The following is an 18,223-nucleotide window of genomic DNA, read 5'->3' as shown; positions in this document are numbered from 1 at the left end:
CGCGAGGAAAGTTTCGAATCCGCTAACGCAGAGAGGATCGTGGAGTGCCTTGTGCAGGTGTCATCGTTCTGTTTGCTTTGACTTAGTAACGGTAGTTTCGTACTCACTCATTCTCATAGACTTATAGATACGGTTCTCTCGTAAACCTCCCCACACTTTCTTTAGGTGTACGGCGATAGATTCGTATCCAATGACAAACAGAAGCAGTTTACTTTCCCAAAGCTCTCGGTTTTGGGAGCAGCCGGGGGATGGTTCCCAAAGGGGAAGTTTTAAAAATCGGGGCGAAACAAATATCAATGGACTTTGGGAGGACTGCGCCCGTGTGTAAAAACAAACAAACAACTTTACGGCAGCGCTAAGATGGCCGGCTTGAGGGGCCATGACCTTTCGCTTTTCGTTGAAGGCCTTTTCGTGGGCAGGAGGGATCGACTTTCTGGAGAAAAATCTTCTTCGCGTTTTCTGGCTTGTCCGATGGCCTCCGACGCGGCGTAGACTGGAAAACGTCATTTGCGGCATGGCGTGCAACCCAGTTAGGGTGACAAGATGGGCTGGTTGGCTTTGGTAAAGAGAATACACACCGCTGTAGCGCAAACACGCGACGGAAAAGATGAGGACGACGCACGGAATGTACGTTAAGGCGATTTTCGACCATCACAGGTTGTTGTTCTTGTTACATTCGATGCCGTCGACATCGGGTCTTCGAGCGTTCTTAGAGAGACGCGTCGAATTCAGCTCCCGCCCACACTGCTTCCCCTAAGCTCCAGTCGCTTTCGTTTGGCCCTTCTACCCTCATGTGGAAGGCGTTGTATTGTTTCTCCTTCTGTGACAGTGCGACGCTTTCGGAGTTGGTTATCAAGTATATCGGCAACCTATATCGGTAACCTATACATCGGTAATCTTAGATGAAAGCATGTGAGCAGGCAACTGTGGACAAGTTACACACAACACAGTGTTTGTCGCTTCTTTCTATAAACGCGTGATTACCCGACACTTCTTAACTGGAGCGGAAGAGGTGATCTTGAAAACTATGCATGGTCAAGTGATAAGTTAATCTGAGGTGTCTAGGCGTGAGTGTTGAGGCTATCTTGAAGAAAACTCAGGCGCTGAATGAATATGACTCGCAAGGTGGCTGAAAGCGGACGTGCAGCGGTTTGGCGATCGGCAAATTGGAACCGCGACGGGCGATGGACACAGCCGCTAGTTATGCTGCCGTTGTGCGAAAATTCAGTCAAGTTTTACCTGCGTGTGTCTTCGACAACGCCGAATTGCAACAGTGGCATGGGAGGACAGAGAAAACTCTCGTCCTAGACGACACTTGTACACCTTTCTAAATGGGAAGTTAGCGCAGGGATTAGTCCTTAATACCGGAGAACGGTGACGTATTCGCGGTTTAGTTGTGTCATATACGGTATGTGAGGACACTTGACAGGAGTCAACTTCGCCCTTTGACCTCTGTCATCATGTCAAAACTGAACATGGGCTGCCAAACAACTGGGATTAACCGGATAAAGGATTTTAGTCAAGCGTAGCTATAGGCTACCTAAAAACCGGAATGATGCTTATAGAGGGAATCGCAAATACTCGAAAAGTAGTCTCCATCATTCAAGCGAGGCAGGCGACGACACTGTATTGAGACTCTTCGTTAGGTACCGCGTCGGTAGCTTCCGCGTCGACCGTTGGTTTCAAATCACATTGCCGTCGGTTCAGACATTTCCCGGCCATGTGCTCATCTTTCTCAGCTATGAAATGGCCTAAAAATCACATCGGGGAGATTTTAATCACATGAGACGAATTTGGGTTGGATGGCAGAACGAACCACCGAGCTATCCATGCTACCGTCCAGACCCTGGGACATCGTTATCTTTTGCGATATATTCCACTAGCCTGCGTAAGTCAGTCATCCGTTCAGTGTGTTGTCAGTCAGCTACTTAAGCGCGCGTGCTGTTCGCGGTAGGCACGCCTAAATATCGAGCAACTGATGCGAATTCAGACGACGATAGAAAATTACCTTAAACGAGGCCAAACTCGCAGACAAAAGTGACTTCTTTTTAGTTCCGCCCTTCGCGATGCAGTCTGTGGAACTGACAGTATTACGCCTCTTGAACATACGCCTCTTGAACAAGTATTTTACCACCGGTTCTGTGTACTGGCTTAAAGTGGGTTTCAGAAGATACGGCGCTTGTTGGAGGCTGTTGATGGCTTGACAGAGACGGCCGGCTGTAGGAATGCTCTTTCGCAAGGCGGTTTGGAAATGCGCAAACGATTTAGCGGATGCGGCAGTTATTCTGGGAAGTCCCGGAACACGACGAGACAGTACCACACGTCTAATCGTAAAGGCAGTACGAACTTCTCCTGTTCTGTAACACTTAGCCCTGGGTGAGCTGGTACGACTGCGCGACAAACGACAGCCAAAGGATAAAATTCTTAATAAAAAAAGAGCAAACAGAAACAGGCTTTCAACACGGTGCACAATGGTGGAAGAGAGCTTTCTGAGCCCCTTGCGCGTCGTGTTCAAATCCAGGAGGTTCAGTTTCACAAACATTGTAGGTGCCTAGACGCTGTCCGTTCGTTTACACAAGAATTGTGTGTGTCTGACGATCAGGCTCGTTTCCTTCGAGAGGCTTCAGCCGTTCACATTTCTTGACTCTTGCGGCGACAGTGCTATTGATGCCGTAACCTGGATATGGCCGAATTTCGTGTGGTGATGTAAGGTCTTCCCGCAATTTTCCCTTAATCGGTTTGTGAATAAATCAAAGCGGTAAAAAAGACAAGCGATCAGCGTTATAAAGCTTAGCTGACGCCAGCGCCGATTGAGTCGCTCGGAATTTTCTCCATTTTCTCTATTTGCTCCAAGGAATCAAAATCTCTAGAGCAAGGTTGAATGTCTCACCTGCAGCCGCAGTCGGAGATCGCTTTATTGTTCCTTCGAGAAGTGCCTCAAAGTGAAGTCAAATTACAGATTAAGAGTTGCTATATCTTAATCGTGTTCTTATTCATTTATTGCATATACAAGAGTGCACCTTCCGTGGCTACCAAAGTCAAACAGAGGCCAAGGTACAGTTGTTGGTGCCGTCTTTAGACTGTGGGACCTGGTTCTGCGCAGTAATACTCATAATGATTGTATTGTTCTATGCGTGTTCAGTGAAATTGATTTGACATTGTACTACTTCTTTCGAAAGTTGCCGATTATGCGAATAGTTGTTCACAGTGCATGCAGTCATGACTAGGAGCTCCCTCATTTGCTTCTGCAGACAGCCTTAAGATGACTGGCTGGCCTCAGCTAAGCTATATGTCAGATCTATACCTTAACTGAATTGTGGAAGTAACGTATTTATCGATAACTTCTATCGAAACGAACAGACTACGGGAGCGTGGTGCACAAGGGATTCGGCAGTCACAGTGACTGAATCCGAATTGTGCGGGCCTCGCGGGGATTATTTCGGTAGTGCTGATGTGCTTGTCACGCTAAGCAACAGGTCCTGATCGCTTTGTTGCGAAAAAACGTTTATGGCATGCTTAGTAAGCGCTTTTCGTAATTGCCTTAAACAAAGGCAATTAAAAAAGTTAAAAAGCCCACTTTCGTTACTAAATTAAGTTCTTTAAGCATATATGGCAGTTTTCTGGCCGAACAACAAAAACCATATGTGCCAGCCGTGAGAACCCCTTGCTGAAGACGAGGAGACATTGGGTTGCGATTAGAGGTGAACAAAATCATGACTGACTGAAAATTTGAGCATGAGAACATTTACAAGTATGATACGATCGACATTACTTTGGGAGAGAAAGCAAAGAGGGAGAGAAAGCAAATTGCTAATATAAACCAAATTTTAGCCTTACAAATAAGCAACGGTTTAAATAGCCACCGAAGAGAAAATTAGGAACGCGTTTTCCTTAATAATAATGTTTGCAGGCTTTCAAGAAACGTTTGAACTTCATGTTGGAGTGTTCTTTGTACTTATATTATTTGATAAAAATTCATTGTCTGCGGAGCTTTAATGGCAATTCAACCACTCTGACTTCTGCCTAAGCAACGGTAACATTCTTGTTGAAAGGAGATTCAGCCTTCATCACGAAGTGAACTTTGTAATTAGGCGATAATTACTAGGAACACTCGCGCAGCGCTTATTATATGGCTACGACTCTTGCAGAGCTGCAGGCGGTTGATGTCGAGTGGTCACAGGCACGGCAACCAGAAGACGACACGCTGATACTTACAGTGCACGTGTGCAAATGCTGCAGCTGTGAGAAAACGCTACTCTTGCTGGCATGCTGTTACGTGTGCAAAAGTTACATAGAAATACCTTCCAGCTTTACTTTGGTACGTTTTGTGATGTGTATTAGAAAGGCATGTTGTTGTACCAGTACGTTCAGGGCTGCTGGTTATTACATAAGCCACTCCTAACAGCGCTAATAGAGCAGGCACAACGTGTTCAGGCACCGGGCAAAACTAATAACATATTCATGCGCAAGCAAATGCGTTTTCTTTTTGTTTGCTTTTCTTCTCTTTTGTTCGCTTTTTTTCTTCCTCTTCAGCTTCCCCTCCTCTTTTCCTTTTCTACATGCGCTTTTTTTCTGGATTTCTTTGTTTCCTTCACGCTGTACTTCTTTTTTTTTTCCCGCTTTTCTTTCTTTTCTACCTCCCTTCGTTTTTATTCCCGCAATAATACTGCCTTTACTGCCTTTGGTTCGCTTTCATCATGCTTCTTTTCACTTCTATTCTTCGCCCTCTTCCTTCTATTCTTCTTTCCACATCATCTCTATCTTCGTCTCCTTCTCTCTTCTTTCCTCTGCTTCCTTCTTTTCTTCTTTTTCCTCCTTTTTACTCTATATTTTCTTCGTCTTCTTGGGCGTTTATTCTTTTTCTCCTTTTCGTTTTTCTTTCTTCCTTTCCATCTTTCTTTCTTCTGTTCTTTCTCTTTCTTTCTCCTTTTCGTTTTTCTTTCTTGCTTTCCATCTTTTCTCTTTCTTTATTCTCTTCTTCCCTTCTTTCTCTCTCTCTTTCCTTCTTTCTGTCTTCCCTTCTCTCCTTCCATTCGTTCCTCCTTTCTTCCTTCCCTTCTTTCTTTTTTTCCTTCACCCTTTCTTTTCCTTTTTCCATTGCTCTTCCTCTTGCTTTATTTCTTATTCTTTTTTTTTCTAATTTCCCCCTCTGCTTCTGCGCAGTCGCGTATATTTCTGTACAGGCACTACAATATGCTAGTTGTAGGTCAGCACGTGCGTTCTCTCATGCTCCGCGTGCCATTCTTTTGGCGCTATTACCTAATATCTTTTTATTTGGCCACGTGAAACGATACTTAGTCGCTCTCTTAAGTCTGTAGGAGTCTGCAGTATATACATTGGGCATCATCAGCGTCAGTGACAGTCATTTTCTCTATGACTTTTTTTATTTTTTAAACGAGAACAAAAAGATCAGTACCTAGCCCCGGCGATGACTGCAGAGGTGCAGAAAGGCTGACGACTACAAACCACCTGTACGATTTGTAACTTTACGCCTGGAAATAATGGAGTGATAACAGAAAAAAAACTGATTAATATGAACGAACATTGTTACTTTATATAGTGGCCTGCTACTTTAGTACTCAGATAAAGTGGCACTATTGGGCAAAAAGAAAACGACATAAAAATCGGAGGAACTCATGAAAGGGTGTCAAGGCATTGTCTCATGGTGGTGCCACCTATGATGAGTGCAGAATCTTTTTAATTGTGCCTATCGTAGAGCTTGCCTGTCGTCTTCAACTGTCCGTATCTCTCTACGCCGTTTATGTATAATCGTATAATTTGCACAGTTGCAGCCCGGGGCTCGAAAGCTATTGAGTACGTCCCGTGTATTTTGGTGATGAGCTGAGTGATGTTGAGCTCTCCGCGGACACCTTACCGAAATGACATAACGAATAAACAGCGCTAAAGACGAGGACGAAGAGCAAACGGGACGAGCGCTGACTCGCAACTAACGTTTATTGAGGAAAACACAATATATCCAAGCCAAGATGTCTCTTTTATTACCGAAATGCTTTGTTTATTTATTTATTTCAGTATACTGCAAGCCAGAGTTGGCCCAAGCAGGAGGGGCATACAACTAAAAAAATTTCTAAAAGAGCATCAGCTACAACACCGCGAGTCAGTAAACAGGACACAAATCCAGAGTCATCAAACAAGATACTAGGAGCCATACAATAAGTTCTTGAGCTCCTTCTCAAAATTTCTAGACTTACATAGACCCGAAGGAAGGCCATTCCACTCCGCGACAGTGTTCGGAAAAAAACTGTTCTTAAACCCACTAGTTCGTGCAAAAATTGGTGCTAATGACTGCTCATGTACATGACGTGTTCTCCTAGTGCTCGCCAGCTTCACGCAATCAGGAAGATCTGCCTTCAAATTTCCAGACATGTAATTATGAAGCAGTACTAGACGGGTAACTTTTCTTCTTATTGCCAAGAACTGTAAATTACTCTTTCGAATTAATGCAGTTGGAGAGTCTATCCTTCTATATTTCCCATAAATAAAACGAACTGCTTTTCGCTGAACACGCTCCAGTTGAGCAATGTCTTTCTTGTTATGCGGGTCCCACACTGCTGCCGCATATTCAAGTCGGGACCTAACACAAGCCTTGTATGCAGTGATTCTGGTACTCACGGGAGAGTTTCTGAGTTTTCTTTTAATAAACCATAACTTCTTTACTGCTGATGAGCAGATGTCAGCTATATGAGTGGACCAAGTAAGTTTGTTCGTGAGGGTTACTCCGAGGTACTTATAGCTTTCTACTTCTAAAATGGGATGATTGTGAAGTATATAACTGTGAATTCTGGGTGCTTTTTTTCTTGTGATTCTTAATAATACGGTTTTGTTTGGGTTAATATCCATGCCCCAGCGCTCACACCAGTCTGCAATTGCTAGCACAGTTTTTTGAAGTGACAAGTGGTCAGAATCACTTACTACCTCTTTAAAAATTATACAATCATCGGCAAACAGCCTCACCTCTACATCCTTTTCAACAATATCCACTAGGTCATTCACATACATTAAAAATAACAGGGGTCCCAAGACACTGCCTTGAGGAACCCCTGAAGTCACATGCAGCATGTCAGAACAAGAGTCCTGGATTGCTACAAATTGCTGCCTATCTGTAAGATAGGCATGCACCCACTGAATTATAAAAGAGGGAAGTCCAATCGATTGAAGTTTAAACAATAATTTTCCGTGAGGCACCTTGTCAAATGCTTTACTAAAGTCAAAAAATAAGACGTCTGTTTGTCCGGAAGCATCCAGGACTCTTGAAAATTCATGCACTACAGATAAAAGTTGGGTAACAGTAGACATACCTCTCCTAAAACCATGTTGGTAAGCTGTCAAAATATTACGGTCCTCTAAAAATTTTACAATATAACAAAAAATAGCATGCTCTAACAACTTACAGCAATTGTTCGTCAATGAAACAGGGCGATAATTGGTAACTAGTTGGCAGTCACCTTTCTTAAGAATAGGGACAACTCGAGCCTTACGCCAATCAGACGGTATAACACCTGTTGTCAAAGACAAGTTAAACATATCAGTTAAGTATTGAGATATTTGTTCCGCGTAGCGTTTAAGAAATGAATTCGGAACACCATCGGGTCCGGAAGATTTTTTTGTGTTAAGTTTAAGTAACATTGCTAAAACTCCTTCGCGACTAATTATCAGTTCGTTACTACAAACAGAAGAATAATCATTACTACAAACACACTGAGGTTTAAAATCATCTAGCTTCGTGAAGACACTCTGGAAGTAATTGTTAAAATGTGTTGCAATCTCATTAGCGTCTGTTATAGTCACCTCGTCAATTTTTATCTTCGTGATTTCGTGCCTGGAAGGATTCAAATGGCGCCAGAACTTTGATGGGTCCGACCTCATGAACTCTTCAAGCCTGTTTCTGAAAAAGCTATTTCTGGCTTCTCTTACTTTGTCTGTCATCTTGCTTTTTAATGACTCAAACAGTGGAGTTCCTGTCCTGTGCTGTTTCCTAAGTCTTTTAAGTTTCCGTTTAACATGAATTATCTCTCGATTAATCCAAGGATTTTCACTGCGTTTAACGACTTTCTTGAGCGGAACAAATTTGTCAATACAAAACATAACTCCATTGCAGAATTGTGTCCAACAACCCTCAACATCACTGGTAACAGAGCTAAGGTGACATTCCAAATAATCAAGAATCGCGACATCATCAGCTCTGCTAAAATCTCTGAAGCTGATCACTTTAACGGTTTTTTCGGTCTTATTACCAGTGATTTTCCCGCAAAAGCATATTAATTTGTGGTCGGAGATGCCGCGCTCTACGTGAACAGTGCCATTACTGAACGTCTCGCTCACAAACAACAGGTCCAAGATCGCTGATCCCCGTGTACAGTCATTCACAATCTGTTCAAGATTGAGCGAGAACATCATATCTAAAATGAAATCATTAGACGAAGAGAGGCCATAGTTCAAGTCATTCCAGTTAACAGACGGCAAATTAAAGTCACCGGTAATAATTATATTCTTACCACGAAATTTCAGCAAATAATCGTATAGCTTGCACAAAAACAAATCATCCGAGTCCGGCGCACGATAAACTGCACAAAGAACAAACGTATTCCCCCAAATAGAAACCTTCAAACACAAACTTTCATGGCCTTCCAACTGGTCGATTTCAAAGACATCGATACTGTTTTTTAGAATGATCGCTACTCCCCCACCACGGGAAGCCCTATCTCTTCTTTGCATTTTATATCCTGGTTGTATAATCTCATCATCTCTAATCATATCGTGCAACCAGGTTTCAGTTAGCACGCAGATGTGCGGATCATACTGCAATAACACGTGCTCAAGTTCATTCACCTTATTAACTATACTTCTAGCATTCAGAGAAATCAGACGGAGCTGGTGTTGTTGACCTGTCGCATGAGATAGTTTCAGCGCTTAATAAGCGTTCATTACCTCTGATATTAATAGTCACCGCTCTCATCGATAACATCCATCGCGAATACTTTGAATTCATTCATTCATTCATTTCCAGTTTGGGGAACTTTCTAGCGCCTGTACTGCGAAAGCAGCACCGTTGTCACAATGCAAAAAAGATGTTATCTGCCATTCTGTAATGTCGGAGAGTGACGCCTTCACCCTACAGAAGCACCAGCCACCTCCTCACCGCCACCCTGGATCCTCTCCAGAAGCGCCATCCGCTGCCCATCCACCCAGCCACCCAACCACATGTCAACGCCCACCTCCACCTCCAGAAAAAATTCTGCCGCGTGTGCGAAGTCTCGAGTTAGAGCAAAAGCGTCCATTTAAAAACATGAATGCTTCTTTTAGAACACCGCATTCGCACGGGCTCTGCTCATACCCTGAGCGTGGATACGTAAGACTGACCTGGCATCGTCTCTACTGTGTTTTTCATGTGCTGCTTGCAGTCATACAGAGCTTTATCTTATGTGATGCCCAGATCACAACGCGTAGAGGTTCCTTCAAGAGGGAAGGAGCGCCACGCAGTTCAAGTAACTGTTTACTCCTGCGGAAACAGATCATATAGGAAGGAGGTTTCCCACATTCATCTAAAAATTCCTCCGAGACTGATTTGGACTCCAGATGGTGACAGCAGCGCTTGAAGACTATAGTCTGTGGACGACTGTATGCACCACATCCTTTTACGATGTTCGGCGATTAATACGACTGGTAACGGAGTGCCTCGAAATGTGAATACAGTCGCATCTCAGGGCGGCAGAGGGCGCCGTCGTAGTGCTCCGCGACGCGACCGAAAAATGCGGCCGCGGAATGCGCGTGTCGACTACGATGACGTGCAAAACTAAACCGGGAAATAAACACACAGGTCCCGTGGAAACGCGCGTCCGAGGTGCAAACGCACGACTGGCATCGCAGGGGAAGAAGCGAGTTTGTTTTGACACAGCCTGCAACGAGGAGGCCACACTACGGTTGAGAAACGATGCAAACCACACTGGCTGGCGTCTAGCTCGCTTGCGTGTTGCTTTCGGTGAATGAGCGGCTCACTTGTGGCACGCGTGGCGACAGGCTCCGGCAACACTCGTGTTTGAATAACAAAAAAAAAGATCACAACGTTCCCCAACTCAGGTTGAGGTTTATTTGTTTTGGGAATTGCGGGCACCTTGAGCGAGGAAATCTTTCCATTGCGTGGCTTCCTTTTGTTTCTTTGTTTCTGAATTGTGTCTGCAGCTCTGAGCGGATCTGTGGCGCTATTTTCAAGCTAGGCCGTACCTAAATTAGTCACGGACCACGGTTTTGTTCCCCCCGGGCTCAGCGTCATATACTCGTATTCGAGCATACAACGCTACTGAACTTATATCTTTGAAAACAGCGAGACAAGCCCATGGCAAACAAAGGAACACATACACTATAAACAAGAATATGCCTATGGAGTAAAAATGCAGTGTGCTACAGGACAGATAACTCCCTTTTTACTCCACTCTGTTTAGAGTGTAGTAATAGAATGAGCACCGGTTAAGGGTTCCTTGTTCGTATAGGATTTGTTTGCGCTATCTTTAAAGGTTTGTGAGCATGAATGTAGAACTGCCCCGAATCAAATCAGCAGGCCAAAGAAGGAGGGGGGGGGCGTCCCCCGGCTCAATAGTGAGCGCCCTACCCAATGAGAAACCGCGGCAGGGCAATTGATACGAAGATTACAGTAGGAGGCAGCCATTTGCGAACGTTGTGCTATGTTTCAAATCAGATGCACTACAAAGACTATAGATCAACTAGACAGTACAGTACGCCGCCTAATAACGTCAAAGAGGGTTAAGTGAAAGACTATTGTTCGGAGTGAAAGGCGTCGCAACCGGAGAGACATGTTCACCTCATGGGGAGACTGTGGAACCGTGGTTTACCGGAGACTCGCGTTCATCCGTACACAAATGTCGTAGCTGTAGACAGAGTGCACCAACCTGTTCGGGCTGCTTTATCACTTTCCCTGCGGCTGTGAAAGAAGCCTAGCCGCACTCTGAATCAATTCGACGCCCGCCACAGAGCCGAGTCATTTCACCCTTCGCACTGCAAACAGTTCCGTCCACACAACACTTCCGGAACGCACTGCATGCTACCGAGGCGATGCTCCCACGGATGACGGTACGGAGACGTCCCTTGAACGTCCCTCGGTATATCGTTTGGGGGAAGAATGAGTCACAACAATCACGGGGATACCTAATTACCTTATGTGTTGGCAGTGCGATGTCATCGGAAGCTGTTGATGCCTTCACCTTAAATGACGTAGATTCCGGTCTGGTGACCACTTCCCTTCAGCCAATGGGAATTATACTCTGTCTAGTGACGTCACCTTCCTCCAGCCAATGGGAACTATCCGGTCTGGTGACATCACTTCTCTTCAGCCAATGGTCGAATTTTATGACCGACGACACATATTTTTCCGATTAGGCTTTTGTGCTATCGCATTAAAAAATTTAAAGTGTTCATTCTCTGCTGCGCAGTGCGCCAAACTAAGAATTATTTGACGGTCAGGAGGGAACACGAAAAAGGCACCGGCCAAATGTGATATGAAATGACGTTTCGGCTCCCACAGGGCAGCGGTGAACAAAGCTCTCGTGTCATTTCATCTTTATTTTGGTTGGTGCCTTTTATTTTTTCGTCAACCTTATCGATACATGACAACTTTCATTTGTCTTGAGTCCTTCCTTAAAAAGAAACTCCATTCTAGATTACTGCATGCCACAGCACAACGGAAAAGAAAAATAAAAAAACAGACTTGCACGAACGAAGCGAAACGTCTGTCAAAGTGTTTTTGCTGTCTAGTCCGTTGTGATGTAACGCTCCATGTCCAACATTGTCGGACAAAAACATTGAATATTAGAAAATTGTAAGATACTGCTATGGAAATATTGAAGGTAATATTACAATCTTCCGATGTGTAGCAGAATTTTTCTTTTAAAGCTTTTCCATTGCTCGCATCGAGCAGTTAAGACTGTCATAGTGGGGAACGCTTCTGACGACTGCAAAAAAGTTAATTGATAAAAAGGAATGCAAGCCTGCCGACGGGAAATCTGTGGATATAGTGATCGATATAGTGAAATCTTACAATATATGAAAAGATTACGTTCATAAACTCTTTCCCATCCAAGTAGTAGTAGCAGCAGTGGTTAACTTAAAATATTAATAAAATGTAGGAAAACATTTTTGCTAGCCCCGGCATCTGCCATCGCTACGGGAAGCACCTGAGCTGGGGCAGCGGCAGGTCGGTTTCCCGTTCAAAAATGCTTTTGTCCGAAATTGTTGGGTATGAGTAACCAAGATGCAGAACCAAATGGCCCCTGTCTTAGCCCTGCTCCAACCAAGAGGTGGAAAGATGCAAGAAAAAGTCTTCTACCATTCAATGAGAGAAAAGCATGAGAAAGAAATGATTGGACATAAACAGACTAGCATAAAACAAGAAAGGGCCTTCTCTGCCGAATGTCGGAAGCACAACGTGCCGTGTGGAATCCGGTCCCGCCCCCGCGTGTAGGGAGTATGGCTCCGTCTCACTCGGCCTCAGATGCCGGAGGAGGGGGGAGCGAACGCAGCGTCGGTCGGTGGTCGTCTGACATTTGCCGTCGCCGTGGGCGTAGGAGGGAGCGCGCGAAAGGTCGCGCAAGAGAAGAACGCTTCGCGGTTTACGCCGCAGTGGCAGCCTTGTGCTTATCCTTCGCTCGGGCGCTCGCTGGAGACGCTGGAAAGTTGAAAACGCGGGAATGCACACGAATCGGGTGTTTGTGGATATAGTTTCTCAAAACTACCCCCAGGGAAAAGAGATGCGACCTTCTTCTTCTCGAGTTCCTCGAGGAATGCTTCATCCCCAACGGGAGTGCCGGCAAGTATGAACTTCGTACTTGACTTGGCTACGACTTAGCCGAAAGTGTTGATTCGGCTAAGCGTTGTTGCGTGGCGATGATCGTCACTGTGCGACGAGTTAATTGTTTCAGCTAGACGTACCTACCTACTTTAAAAAGTTCTTCACAAGTATACACATTTGATACTAGGCGCGAGCGGATTGGCTACGGCTTAGCTGGAAATGTGGATTCGGATTCCGAAGCGTTGTTGCATGGCGAAGATCGTCACTCTACAAGGAGTTAATTGCCTCAGTGAGACGTATCTCCCTACTTCAATAATTTTTACAAGTATATATATTTGATACTAGGCGCGAGCGGAAGCTAACGAAGCACGACTCACGAACGAAGCGGCAAATGCCTGTCAAAGGAAGCCCTCCAGCCAATGGCGTCGGCCAATTGTCATGACATCACGGCTCCGAGCGAAGCATAATGAGTTCGTCAGCAGCAGTGAGGTGTGACATGGGACACAACGAAACACTACGTGTTATCGTTTTCATGCGGCTACCGTGAACGGCGAAGGCGTAAACAAAAGCATTTTGGCATGGCAGAGACACTAGGCTTAGCATGTTTAATGCGCACACGCAAGTGGCAGGCAGCTACGTGACCGGGCACCTGCCACTACGCATGCGCAGTAAGTATGCGGTAATCCTTTATACTTCTGCGCTATGCGTCTACGCTATGAAAAAACTATATTAGAGATGTTGTGAAGTCAGCGCACAAAACGAACGAGTGACAGAAGAGAGGATGCATGCGACGGCCACGAACTGTACTAGAGAGTTTCAGTGCAGCGGACTGGCCGGTTGTTTGCCGCGTATGCGCAGTGACAGTGCACCCCCTCCCCTGTTTACTGGACATCCGGCAGGTTTAGTACACGCAATCTTTGCATTGACACTGATCCTGTTATCGTCATATTTTAGGTGCGAAACCATTAGTTGAGTTGACATACCGTTTGTACGAATAATAATGTTACGTGTGTTGTGTACTGACTTTGAGCCCAACCTGCATCCCGTGTATTTCGCGTAACTGCCATTGAATAAGAGACTACATCTGCGACTCCGTGCTGAAGGCACAACCAGGAGATTTCGGTGTTCGCAATCGATTAAAGAAATAGAGAAAATTTGAAAGTCTGCGAAACTGTGACAACTCAACCCATTGTACGATTACTTGATGTTCAACGGGTTCAAGAAAGAGCGTTATCTACGCGAACAGCGAATTAGTGCTTAAGGTGCGTATCATTTACCAGACGTCCCATAGTGGATTTATATTATCTAAAAGAGAATTGGGAATGCTTCCCCGAGACAAGAGGATGCCTTGGCCTGTAAACTTTTGCGATGTACCGCGTGCACTGTACATTTTATACACAAACACGGCTATATGGGAGTAAAAAGAGATGAAGCTGTGCTTTCCCTTTTATACTTTTATAAAAGAGAGTGCGCTAGAGGAGAGCTTACCCCTTTTTACTCCTTTATGTTTAGAGTGGTAAGCTAGAAAGGACCTTAAAGAGTGTCAGTCTCTGTGAGACTAAATGCGCGGCTACAGCCATCCCTGTCTATCCTTAGAGCTTATCCTTCTAAGGGACGTCTCTTCCAATCTCGTTAAGTTATGAGGGAGGGGGAAAGTGCGCGGGAGAATTAGGACAAGTGTTAGGATGGAACATGTCTAACATATATACTTGGTTAAAAATTTTAAATATTGGAAAATTATCAGGTACTGTTGTGAAAATATTGAAGGTAATGGTCTATTCTTCCAATGAGTAGAAAGACCTTTCTTTTTTAAGTTTTTTCATCGCTCGCATCGAGCAATTAAGAATGACAAAGACAACCAATGGGAGACGCTTTTGACGATAGCAAGAACGTTAATAGCAAAAAAAATGCAAGCCTTACAACGGGAGATCTGCGGCTGTATATTGATCGTTATAGTGAAATCTTACAATATATGACAAAAATTGCGTTCATAAACTCCTTTCCGTTCAAGAATGCGTTTGTCCAGAATTGTTAGGTATGACGGAGGCTTTGGGGCTTTGAGTGTAAAGGCGTCTGCTTTCATCTGGTCAGGGTTCTGAGCATCTAGTGCCCTACACATCTGGATGTGTTTCGTTATTTTCCTAGTGACAGCATGTATCTCCTGAGTTATACTCGATGTCTTTGTTGCTCCTCTGAGATGTTTTATGGCCACTAAGGAGTTTGTGCAAATATGGTCTCGAATCATAGATACCTTGTTCTTTATGGCCTCTATAGCATCTGGGACAGCCTAGATCTCCATGACAAGCGGGTCTGGATGGCACTATTCACATTCAGGTTATGTGCATAGCTCAGTGTGTCGGGCTGTACTTCAGCCCGTTACAATGACCTACGCGTCCATATATATGCTATACACGTTCTTGGACATATATCGACCCGAGTTCGAGTTGTTGGCTTGACCTTACGGCGGAGTTTGAACGTCTTGTTCGTCGCTATAAGAGTTATGCCTATACGGAGGAAGGACTGTCATTTTTTATGGTTGTACTATCACCTTACTCTGTAGTTGCGTTATATGGACATTTATCCTCAGATGTCTTACGGCCTCTCACTGCTCAATCAGTGTGTTCAGCTGCGCTTGTGCTGGAGAATCGGGATGAGTTTCGGCTTTGGCAAGGACGTTATGATGCACATTACGTTTCTATTTATTGTTTCCGGCGCCGCCCAGTGTCGCCTCGCCAATCGATGAAACTGAGCCTGATATAGTATCCCGGGTAGAAGCACCGAACGCACAAGCCGCCTGGCCATCTCCGTCCGGGTTCCTTCTCACCTAGATGAAATTTGTTTGATAAAGTTTAAGGAAGCCTCTCCTAATTTCCTGATGCTAGGGAAGCTATTGTGTTCCTTTGCTAGATTTATAATAGGGCAGCCCAAGGGCCTCAGCTTGTTCAAGTCATGTGATGGGTTACAATTTTTGACAGTGATTCGCCTTCTAGTTTCCAAATGCCTCGTTCTGTTTTTTATTAGCCACGTGAATGTAGCTCGAGGTAACACAAGCGGGAGTAAAGCAGACGAGTGCCTTTCGAATAGCACAGCCTCCTCTAGCGGTTGTTCCACTACTTTCGCCGAGCATGTGGAGGCGTTACGGTGCCCTTCTTTTTGTGCTCGTGCGTTAGATGTCGCCACCTGTGCTTTCGCGAAGTGACTACGAGCGCGCTTAAAGCACCGTAATGTTTTTTCACTGCAACGACCTACAGGGTGTAGTGCTGTCTATGTAACTCCGTTGGTTTTCTGCGCGGTCATGTAATTTCTATCGAGTGCTGTGTACGCGTGCAGATAGGTATCAGAAACGCTTTTAATGGGGTGGATAAGTATGCGCTAGTGTGATTCGGGCCCAGCCATGACGGCTGATTTTTTTCCTCCCGATAATGGCTACGTTTTTCACGGAAACTGAGTTCTGTTCAGTTTCGGCTTTAGATTCGTTTTCTATTTCGGCTGTTCGACTGAGACTGCCGAGAATTCGAGCCAAAAGCATTTCACGTTTAATCAGCAGCGCTAAACACAGGATAAAAGAAGTAAACATTGGCACCAGTCTTGATACTCTGCTGAACACAGGATAAAAAAAAGTAAACATTGATACTATTCTTGGTACTCTTCTATCCCGTGTTTAAGGCTGTGCTTATTAGCCTTTGAAATGCATGCACTAACCAGCCGAACTTCTTATCCATGTGAGAGATAACAGGTTACGCATTTACAGATTTACCGTTTCATACGACAGGCGCTGGGAGAAAAATGCAATCAGAACTATATGTGCCGGAACGGAAGGTCTAAAGCTAAATTATTGCTGTCAAGGTTCCCGATAAGTCAAAACGCAGACTGGCAACCTCTGCCCGACTTTCAGGAGATGTTTGAGTTGCTTCGAACAAGTGATGAACCTGCTGAACGAAAAAAAAATTGAAAATAGGTTTTTGACGAAAGGAAATGGCGCAGTAATTGTCTCGCATCTAGGTGGACACCCGAACGGCGCAGGGAAGGGAGGAAGGTGGGGGTGAAAGAGAAAAGAAAGAGGAGCCTTAGTGAGTGTTCCGGAATAATTTGGAACTCCAGGTCACCTTTAATGTGCACTGACATCGCACAGCACACGGGCGCCTCTTGCGTTTCGCCTCCATCGAAACGCGGCTGCCGCGGCCGGGTTCGAATTCGGAAACTCCGGCTCAGTAGCAGAGCGCCCTAACCACTGAGCCACCGCGCCGGGTATGGACCTGGTGATCACACAGACTTAGCGAGTGCAAATCGCTGGCTAGCTTTGGAAGCGTTTTGCAGTGAGCATCGCTAAAGTTTCCTGCAAAACTATAGATTCGAACCAAATTCTCGTTTTGGTTTGGTTTATTGGGGTTTAACGTCCCAAAGCAACTCAGGCCATGAAGGACGCCGTAGTGAAGGACTCCGGAACTTTCGACCACCTGGGGTTCTTTAACGTGCACTGACATCGCACAATACACGGGCCTCTAGAATTTCGCCTTCATCGAAATTCAGCCGCCGCGGCCGGGATCGAACCCGCGTCTTTCGGGTCAGCTGCCGAGCGCCGTACCCACTGAGCCACCGCGGCGGGGCACAAATTCTCGTTTTCGTTAGATCTGGTAAGCAGATGAGCTATCGGTGTCTGGAGAGCTAGATTCTAAAAGCTCTACTGCCGTGCTGTGAACCGACGCAGTGGCGGAGGCGTCGGCAAAGGTGAAGGACCGGTCGCCACGCAAAATCGTTCGCGTGGCGGCTGGCCCTACCCGGTGGGAGAAAAAAAAAAGGATAATTGACGGGGTCTCGGCCGCCGGCGCCGCTGACGAGGCAGTGGAACGGCTGGCGCCACCTGTTGAACGGAGCGCGCACCCCGAAGATTTTTTCCAGCACGGTGTTTCTCTCCACACGGTTTTAAGATACTGCCGGCAGAGGGTGCTACGATAAAAGTGTCACGTGAACATCCTTGTTGCGCCACTGGCGGTCGGCGCAGTGGTATTGAGCGAAATCACAGATGTGTTAGTATTGCGAAAGATTTTATTTAACTACAAGATTTAGTAATCTTCTTCCGACTGCAGGATCGGCTCGAATTTGTCGAAAAATCGGTTAGCCTGCTCTTCATATTTTTATTTATGTACTTTTGACCCCGTGAACTTTCTTCAGGTTCATAAAGGAGTGAGTCAAATCAAACCAAGAAACAAGAGAGGATGAACAAGAAAGGAAGGACAGATGGCGGTAAAAATCTCGTAACAACCGAAATAACTCACTGTTGTAGAACAAAACGGTCAACTTTCTCTGCACACACTCGTCTCTGCAACTTTCTCTGCGCATTTAAAAAGCATGAAATGAAATTGTTGTTAAAACCGAGTTGCGCACGCATAAAAGACAGATGCA

General features: G+C 45.2%; 1 protein-coding gene across 1 annotated transcript in view; it reads left to right on the top strand.

Moving 5' to 3' along the window:
• LOC149365758 (uncharacterized) overlaps window positions 1-18,223 on the top strand; it is a 75,892-nt gene that overhangs the window by 549 nt on the left and 57,120 nt on the right. The gene's annotated exons all lie outside the window — the stretch shown is intronic.

This window comes from Amblyomma mixtum, chromosome 1 (genome assembly GCF_055824585.1).
Source record: "Amblyomma mixtum isolate Tamu chromosome 1, ASM5582458v1, whole genome shotgun sequence".
Lineage (NCBI taxonomy): Eukaryota > Metazoa > Arthropoda > Arachnida > Ixodida > Ixodidae > Amblyomma > Amblyomma mixtum.
The sequence above is the reverse complement of the archived record's forward strand: the minus strand, read 5'-3'. Positions and strand labels throughout refer to the sequence as shown.